The 10,441-nt window shown below is 34.0% G+C and overlaps 1 pseudogene; it reads right to left on the bottom strand.

Moving 5' to 3' along the window:
* Positions 1–5,793: 5,793 nt before the first annotated feature.
* Positions 5,794–6,009, bottom strand: LOC108285606 (annotated as a pseudogene).
* Between the last annotated feature and the right edge of the window lie 4,432 nt (positions 6,010–10,441).

Raw genomic sequence — 10,441 nt, 5'->3', positions numbered from 1 at the left:
TTTGAAAAATGAAATTAAAGCCAAAATACAATAGATACAACAGTAGAAAAATGTCTAAAATTATGGAATATAGAGAAATGAAGGATATTTTTTAAATCAAGCAACTCTTTAAACACTTATGGGGAATTTTTAAGAGGGTTCTCAGGAAGACAACATGGCATAATAGAATTTTATCTAACTAATCTAGTTGCTAATTAGATCAAAGTATGATTAGTATGTCATTACCTTCATATAAAATTAATTTTCTGACATACAAAAAGTACAAATAATAAATATGTATTCTTCACTAAACTAATGAAATAACACAAATATTTTGAATCCCCTTCTGTACTCCTCAGATTACTTCTTTCCTGTATTTATTCACCTAAGAGATAAATCTTTCCAATGTGGTATTTATTTTCTCCATGCACAGATCTTTATATTTGCTAAATATGTATAATTCATAGTATACCCATACACACACACACATATTTTTCAACTATTCAGTCAACAAATATGAAGTGGTATATATTATTACATTAAGCACATGTATTATTCTAGCTATTAGAAACAGGACAAAAGACAAAACAGACCAAAATCCTTCTTCTCTCAAAGATAGCATTCTAGTAAGTTAGGCAGACAGTGAGCAAAATAAATTTCTAAAATATAATATGTTCGATGAGGGTAAGAGATAAGAAGAAAGTGTGGTCAGTGTCAAGTTTCACAGACAATGGGTTTTTGAGTAAGGAGTTAAAGGAAATGAAGGACTGAAAATATTCTGGATGCATATAGAGAGCAGTAAAGAAATACAGAAAGGAGGAGAGGAGCAGAAAGTGAAATCAGAGAGACAAAAGAGTGTAGAGGAGTGTACAGATTTAGACTGGCTGTAGGCATTCATAGTAATTTATTAACAACTCTTTGTCAGATGGAAACCAGTTGGTTGAATTTAATGCAGAGGGTAGGCATGACATGATTGATATTTTAATCCAAAAATCATGGGATGTTAAAAATAGACTAGATTTATTTTGGTGTTGTTTTGTTTTTCAGTGGTGGACTTGATAGAAGGCAGGAAGTTCACTTGGGAGGTTGCTGCAAAAATCCAGGTCAAAGATAATGACGGTACAGGTCAAGATTTTAGTTCTGAGCTGTTGGAAAGAGGATTACCATTAACAGAAACAAACAAGCAAACAAATCTATTAAAAGAGCATGTTTGGAGGTAGTGGCAGTAGAATGATCAGGAGTTCAGTTTCAAACATAGTAAATTAAATATATATATTAGAATATCAGGCAAAAATAGCAAGGGGACAGTTGTATATATGAGCCTGGACTGCAGGGGAAATAAGATCGCAAACATAAAATTTGAAAGCATTACCATATAAATGACACTGAATGGCCTTCAAGAGAATTAGCATGATAGTAAGGAGAAGAGGTCCAAATATAGTCATGCATCATTAAACTAGGATACATGAAATGCATCCTTAGTCAATTTTGTCATCGCATGAACATCACACAGGATTTTTACACAAAGCTAGATTGTATAGCCTATTGCTCACCTAGCTTGTATGGCATAGCCTGCTGCTCCTAGGCTAAAAACCTGTGTAGCATGTTACTGCACTGAATACTGTAGCCAATTGTATTACAATGGTAAGTATTTGCATATCTAAACATAGAAAAGGTAATGGGTTGTACACAGACTTTACAGTGGTTATGGTGTCACTAAATGACAGGAGGAAGTTTTCTGCTCCATCATAGTTTTATGTGTCCATCATTGTATGTCCAGCCCATTGTTGATCAAAATATTATTATAAGGTGCATGACTGCACTAACTCCCAGTGAGCAACAATGGGATTATGAGATGAGGAGAAACCAGTTATGGAATTGAGATTATCCTTTGAGAAAAAAGAAAAACCAGGAGAGTGTGATGTTCTCAGAGTAACAAACATGACAAATGCTAACTGATCAAGTAAAATAGGACTGAGAAGTGACCATGGAAGTCTTTTATTGGAAGACATTGGTGACCTTGATAAGAACCATCTGGTTAGGTAGTAACAATGAAGTCTTGCTGGTAGGGATTCAGCAGAAATTAGTGGAAGAAAAACTGGGAATCATGAGTATTGGTAAGGAGATAAGTGGAGAAGTATTTGAGAAATTTAAGGTTAAGAGGTCATTTGAAAATATGAGAAACAATGGCATGTCTATATATTTATAGGAAAGTTCCAGTAGAAAGGGAATGGTTGAGAGAAAAAGAAAAATCATTAAAACAAAGACTTTGGAAGATAGGAAGAAGATCCAGTTCATAGATAGGAGGGTGAAAGACATGCAGAGGAAAAAGTTGAAAACATGAGTTCAAATGCAAGTGTGTTATTAGATATTGTAAAGGGGATTGTAGAAAGTCTCTTGATTGCCTTCTTCTCCTCAGTGAACTAGGCAGTAAGGTACTTTGTTATGACAGCCCTAGAAAATTAATACAGTAAATCATAGTAAGATCAAAGTTGTGGCAATGCTGGTGCATTAGCCACAAAGAAGGAAGTGATGTCTGAAAAGCCCAATGACTGAATGTTAGACTTACAAGTGGAGATATTGATGAAGATCACTTGATGAAAGAACTTTCAAGAACTGAGATGCCATAAAATGTCAGATAATAGATTATCTTTTAAATCATCAAGAACTATGACAGCAGCAGTATTGAAGAAAGTGATGGAAAATCAGCAGGTAAAAGATTAAGTTGATGCTGGGAATTGATCAGAGAGCTTTTGCATGGCAGATAAGAGTAAAAATAGAGGAAGGGCTAGAATGATCTGATGATATAAGATTTAAAGCTGATATCATTATGTATGTTTAAGCCTTCACTCAGCTGGTGTCATGCTATATGTATTCTTCTTGGAATTGGATTTTCATGTAGCCTTATAGTTGACATTTATCCACATATGTTCATTAATTTCTACTGCATAGTATTCCATTATATAGCTATGGCAAAATGTGTTTATCCATTCCCCTGGTAAGAGATGTTTAGTTTTTTTGAATTCTTGATATTACAAACAAAGCTATCTTCCATTAACTTTTGTCTTTATCTCACTCTACTTATAGTTATGTCCCAACTATTTAAAAAATAAGCCTACTATCTTTTTGTGATAAGTCCTTCTGGAAATTTTATATTAGTAACATTTATAAAACAACTAGCATTTGCTTTTTATTTTTTAATATTAACCTAATATTAGTTTTTTTATCATAATTATCTCCATATTTCTACATTTTTACAAGTACTATTATTATTTTACTATTGAAATTTAATACTTAGCTCACATATTCTTTTTTTTACTTTTAAAAAAAGTACTTGAAATTATAAATTTCTATGGCTTTTGCTGCATTTCACAAGTATTAATAAGTATATATACATTCTTTCCATTTAGTTATTTATATTTTTTGTTGATCAATGAGCTCTACTTTGAATTCTACCTTAACTCATAACTTGAGTTAAGAAGACTGTTACATAAGTCCAATTTTATGTTTTCTTTTGCCCCTTACATCCTTCTTCTTCCTCTGAGCTTTGTTTCTACATTATTAAAATTCATCTTCCCTTAATTTTTTAGCAATGTTAAAGCCTCTGTTAAAAAATAATTTTAAGTAATTCCTGAATTACAGATATTTGGATATGAGACTACAAGATCTGACTAACGAATTATTTTTTATTGTTAATTAATGACTCCTTTTATCTGTAGTAAATATATAGTAAAGTCTAATATATTAATATTTTATGCAAGTAATACTTGGCCAACCCTTTTTTGTTTCTTGAATTTCAAAATTTCATAGTCATTAAATTTTAGGTATGATTCTTTTGAATAAAATTTTGTTATTTTATCAAAGCTAATATTTTCTATATTTAAATAAGTAGATTTACATTTGGATTTAGTTCAACCATCTTATTTTGTGTTTTGTATTTCTGGTCATCATGGGTTTTTTTTTCTTGTTTTTAATTCCATTTTTACTTTTCTAAAATTACTAGAAATTTTTACATAATTTTTTCTTTACAATTTCCAATGTTACATTTCACATTTTTTGTACTTATAAACTTTTTAAAACTATTTTTAGAAGTTTATAACTCTTCTTTGTACGGCTTCACAAGTTTTCAGAAAGTGACCATGCTCATGGAACCTGTCCCGAATGAAAGAAGGAGAATATGACGAATATCCCTGGAAACCCCTTGTGTGCCTTACGGTTACTATCACCATCTGCTTAAATTTCTCTGTACTATGTCAGGTAGTTTTCTTAGATCTACCTCTCAGGTCACTAATTCTCTGGTTAGCTCTTCACAAGCTTCGTAGTCTGCTAGTTGAGTATGAGAGACAATGGTATGCATCACTGTGAATGGGCCCTGGGGTACCTAGATTAATTTTCCTGGGTGTATTTGTGACAGTGTTTGCAAATGAAATTAGAATTTAAGTTGGTGTATTGAGCAAAATAAATTACATTTTCCAACATGATTGGGTATCATTCAATCTTCTGAGGGCCTGAATAGAACAGAAAGTAAAGAAAGGAGGAATCTACCCTCTTTGTTTTTCAACTGCGTTGTTTGAACTGGAACATCTTGTCATCTTCTGCCCTTGAAATTCCCCAGTTCTCAGCACTTCAGACTCAGGCTACATTACATAACTAGCTTTCCTATGTCTCCAGCTTGTTGACAGCAGATCATGGGACTTCTCAGTTTCTATAATTACATGAGCCGATTCCTTATAATAAATATAAATAATATATAAGCATATGTAGATTATAAAATATATATAATTTTGTTAGCCATCAATAAACTTTAGCATGTTTTGTTAGAATTTTTTTCTGATTTTCATATTTATAATACTTTCATATTCATAATACTTTCTTTTTATTTCCATCTACTAACATTCTAATCGTATCATGTAATCCAGTTGTGTGAGCTCATTTTCAGCATTAATTTTTTTCTTTTCCTCTGCTTTTGTTATTTAAATGTCCTTATTACTGATGAGCATATATGGATTACAATGGTTCTGGAATGATTTTAGACAGAAAAAAATTAAATATAGACATGTTTGGGCACAAGGCTTTTATTTTTCATATTTGCCGTCCCTCCTTTATACCTAAGACCCTAGACAGAGCAAAAATTTTAGGTCAAATCTTTTGGTGTGTATGTAGAGTTTTTCTAGGTCAATTTTCATAAATGGAGAATCTCTATGAAGAGATTTTCATGCATATTTTGTACAGGATTAGAAAATCCATTTTCCCCGCTTTCAACAGCCTGAGGCTGTCTCTCTGGTCTTCCTGTGTGAAACACAAGCCTACACCCAGACTTTCATGCCTAAATACAGGGTAACAATTACTGTGGGCTGCAGTGCCATCACTTCTCACCGTGTTGACTTTTATTATAGTTGCGCTCTTTGAATTTTTCCTTTATTCTTTGGTGTTTAGTTAGATCTTACTTTGAAGGTTTTGTTTCATCTATGATCTTATGTTCATAGCAGAAGGGAAACTACCTGAATCAAGTCATCATGGTTTTTAATAAGAGAAAGCAGTGTAAATACTTAACCAAGTCCTATTAAATACAACCTGCAGCTGGACTCTCTACATCTGTGCCTACACTCTGTTTCAAAGTCTTCATATTTCTACATTTTTTTTTGCATGGTTAGTGCTTTATTCTTTGAAGAATGCTTCCAAAGCATTCCACTAAATCAAGCTGAAAGGTAAAGTTTAAAATAGTTTTAAAAAAATAAGTCATAATGTATGTAATGACTGTTCACTCTGCAGAATCTTGACCTTAGAGCTTGTGATACACTCAGTTGGCAGTAGCACTCAGGTTTTCCAAATAGCCATTCATCATTTTTCTTTTGTCTGCAAAGACTTCTTCTCATCAGCTGCCTTCTGCTTCTGTTGCATGATCTCAGAGTCCCTCTGCTTTCTCTGAGAGGTAGTCAAGCTATCCTCTTTTCTTTTCCCCTTACTATTTTTCTGGGTTTTCTTCATGTTTTTCTGACAGGCAAGTTCTTACTGATTTTCATGGGCCATGCTGGCCACCAATCAAACCTGGAAGAAAGCGACTTGGAAAAGCAGTGGCTCCCTGGCACGTTGGGCTACTGTCACCACCATCTTCTTTTCTCTTCCTACATTTATCTGCCAGCTTTTGTTTTCTCTCCCAAGGGGAAAACTTTCTCAAGCCATGGTTTTCCTCTGCTCTCACATCACAACAGTCAACACAGACTTCTGTGACAAAATGTAGGGGAGAGTTTTGTCACACACCAAGCAGTGGATACCAGATAAGGCATCCTGCAATTCAGTTCCGACACTGTCTATCTGGAGACAGCGTCAGATCCCACAGGGTGAGGGCTCAGTCCCCAAGACTGCCCCTCACCCACCAGTTGAAATTCTAGGCCTCTGAACCTTCTGATTAACTGGCATCAAGTTGGGGTTCCCATGACTCTCTGTTTTGGTTCAGTTAATTTGCTAGTATAGGTCACAGAACTGAGGGAAACAATTGCTTACATTTTCTGGTTTTGCAAGGGTACTGATGGAGAGTTGCATAGGGCAGGTATGTAGAGAGTGGTATACAGCTTCTATGCTCTCCCCAGGTGGCCACCCTCCAGGAACCTCTATGTGTTCACCTATCTGGAATCTCTCTTAACCCAATCATCTTGGGATTTTATGGAAACTTCAGGGCATCAGTATTCCTTCCTCCTAGAGCATAGGGCAGGACCCTCTCTGGGAAAGGTCTGAAGACCCACGATCAGGAAGACCAGGGAAGAGTAGAGTCCTGCCTGGAGCAGGTAAGAGAAAGGCAAGAGAATGGAGGACAGGACAAGATCGGAGGCCTGCCTCTGAGGCCCAATACACTCAACATTCTAACAGAAGACTATAACAAGGGCTACAGAAGTTGTGAGCCAGGAACCTTGAATGAAAACCAATATATAACATCACATCACAACACCAAATCTATCTAATCTCATCATTTGTATGTGACAGTTCTTCCATTTCATTCAATTTTCTCCAAACACTAAAATTCTTTCCTGAGCTTAGAATTCCCAGAAATACTTTCACTAATTGCAGGTATAGGAAAATCATTTTATAACTCTATTTAAATAATATTTTCTATTTAAATGATGATTTAAAATAGCCTGCTCTGCAAGACATAATTGCTCTGTTCAAAAAAAAAAAAAGTAAAAGCAAAAAAGACCTAGCATGCTATAAAATTTTTACAACACCAAATAAGATGGTACTTGTTGGAAAATAAAGTATACACAACTGTAAGGGGACATAAAGCTATCAGGAAAACCACAGCTTTGGCACAATCCTTGATTAGCTGAAGTAGCGCTGTGGGTGTCTCCTTGAAAGTCAGTTATTTGCTACCAGATGGAGACGTTCTTATTTCTTGTTAGATATTCTAGACCATAATTAAAACCATTAGTCAGTGAAGAGTGAAATCATTCCCTTGCCTACTTCACATGTTCTCTTTCATTTCTCTTAGGTCTGTGCTAGAAATCAACACTTTCCTTATATGATTTCTTCAGGCTTTTTCATTTTACGTTTCAAGACAAACTATGCTTATTAAAAATGAGGCTTTTGGTTGTATAATATTGTGAATGTACAAAATGCCACTAATTGTACACTTCACAATGGTTGATTTTACACTATGTGAATTGTACTACAATAAAAACATGAGATTTTCTCACCAGCAGTGTTGATAAAGCAGCACAAAATTTCTCCTGACGAATTAAATACACTGGTGATCTGGTCCTTGCTTTGGTTCAAACATGGAAATACAATATCTGAGAGATGTTGCAGATCTCAGTGGAAAAGCAACGACTCCCTGGCTTGCCAGGCTACTGTCACCACCAACTTCTTTTCTCTTTCTACATCTATCTGCCAGCTAACATTTTACCCAGTATTCCTTAAGCTTTCTGGAGCATTGAACATCTCTTTTGCAATTTTGTTTGTGTTAGTGTTCTTCTGATCTTATTTTCTTCCTAGCTTTCTGATTCAAGTTTTAATTTTTCCGCCTATCCTTTCGATGTTAAAATTTCATGTAATCAAATACTTTTTCTCTTGCAGCTCTACGATAAGTTTTTGTGCAACTGAAGCTCATACAACACTTCAAGGTACCTCGACCTCTCTGCTGCACACCCAACTAATGCAGTAAATTGCATTCATTCTTTATGGCTACCAATAGGCTGCTGAATGCTTCTAAATTACATCATTTTGTTTTGAAGAGTACCACGTTCATTTTCACCAAGCTCATCCATGCTCTCAGTTATTTCTGTGTCTTCAATCAACTGCCCCTTTTATTCTCCAGAGCAAACATTTTAAACTTCTAAATATTTTCTCCAAGAAAATTGAATTAATGTAAATTCTATAAAAAAGACCATTAGTCATTCTATAAATATATTGTCAAAATTAATAAATCAAAATCTAGATTTTACTTCATATTTGGCACCTATATTTTAATTCATTCTTGCTTGCTCTATGTTTCTTACAAATACATATTTGTTCAGTGAGTCATCTATTCAGTAGGTAAATTTCATATTACAAAACAGTGTGTTCATTCTTCCCTGCTTCCTTCAGTAAGCTTTACCTATGAAACAGCTTAATTGCTACTGACAGTTATTTCTTAGATGTATAAAAACTCCCTTTTGACCAATGTCAATGTTTGTTACTCTAACATTACTTTTTTGAAGGAAAATTACTGCTATTAAATGTATACTCACGGAAGGAAGTCATGTTGTAATCACTTCTGGGGATTCAATTAACTAGGGTGTAATAATACAGCCCACCTAAAAGAAAACAATTTGTACCTGCATATTTTCATTTGGCTATATAAGGATATTTTAAGGGATTGTGTGATCATTAGAATGCTTATTATCTTGATAAAATACCTCAGTTGGGTGATTATCAAACAATGTAATGAAATATTTCTTAAACTCAAGTATTTTATACAATAACATAAATAAAAAAATCCTTCCTATGATAATCAATACTATGTGACATCAAGATGATAAGGTTATAGCCCTAGTCAATGTCTGTTTTCACATAATTTTAAATTAATATCTCCCTGGCCCTATCTCTTTTTTGTAAAAATTTACCTTTATAATCAACTTATTTAAAATGATATCCCACTTCTATTATTGAAATAGAGTACATTTGCTATTTTATTAACATCATTGTCATTTTATTCAAACTTCTGCCAGTTTGATGTTGTTTCTAAAATAACTCAAATATTCTCCATTGAAGCCATTCTATTTTCTTGACTACTTTTCTGAATAAATTATCTTTACCTAGATATTTCTTATCCTTTTTTTTTCTTTGCACAGGCAGCTGAAATTAATTTAAAAAAACAGACATATTTCATACTTTTTATCTTTAATTCAAATTATACTTGCCAGAGGTTGACAATTTGGTTCAGAGCTTCTACAAGACAATGAGTAAAACTGAGCCCAAACACCATAGGAACACCAAGAGAGAAGCTTTCCCTCACTAACTAGTCCATTCCTGCACTGCTCTAAAGAAATAAGTAAACTCGGTAATTTATAAAGAAATGAGCTTTAATCGACTCAGTTCCACAGCCATACAGGAAGCCTGACAGGGATAGACTCAGGAAACTTACAATCATGGCAGAAGGCAAAGGGGAAGCAGGTATATCCTACATGGCCACAGAAGGAGGAAAAGCACAAAGGTGAGGTGTTACACACTTTTAAACAACCAGATCTCATGAGAACTCACCCTCCTGATTACAGCAAGGAAGAAATATGCTCTCATGATTCAATCATCTACTACCAGATCCCTCCCCAACAATGGGGATCACAATTCAACATGAGATTTGGATAGGGATAGTTTATTCTCATACTTTCAACTGCACTGACCACTTCTTTGAAATAACTCCTTTTATCACTGATAAGAAGTGGATTCAGTAAACAACAATTTAGCAGAAAACAAATGCAGATATTATTTTACAATTTGGAACAAGAAGAAAAAATATATGAGAAAAAGAAAAACATCATAAAAGTCAATATATTTTGCTGTATGCTAGGGAGTCTTTATTTCCTCTTATTTCACTGACATTCACTATATTCACCAGTCACTGAGCTATCTCACCTTGAAGTTCCTCGTCTCATAAATCCACAAAACAATGCACTGTTTTCTTGATCACTTTTGCATTTCAACTAAGCAGGATGTTTCTATAATATAGCAATATATTTGTACTATAAAGATCTATGGCTATCCCCACCCCTACCAGATTTCAACAGTATTCACCTTCTAGGCAGTCTTTTATATAATTCCACTTTGGCAAATCATTTCTATTAACATATTTTTATCAACAAGAGGAGATTGTTCGCACATATAAATAAGCTTGAATGTATTAATATAAACTTTTAATAAGGCAGTATAATTAAAAGAATAGGATGATTTCAAATTCTAGCTTCAGGATTTAGTATCTGCATAAGATTTTCAG

This window comes from Cebus imitator, unplaced genomic scaffold (genome assembly GCF_001604975.1).
Source record: "Cebus imitator isolate Cc_AM_T3 unplaced genomic scaffold, Cebus_imitator-1.0 Scaffold303, whole genome shotgun sequence".
NCBI classification, from domain to species: Eukaryota; Metazoa; Chordata; class Mammalia; order Primates; family Cebidae; genus Cebus; species Cebus imitator.
Note: the sequence above shows the minus strand (reverse complement) of the source record. Positions and strands in the feature narration are given on the sequence as shown.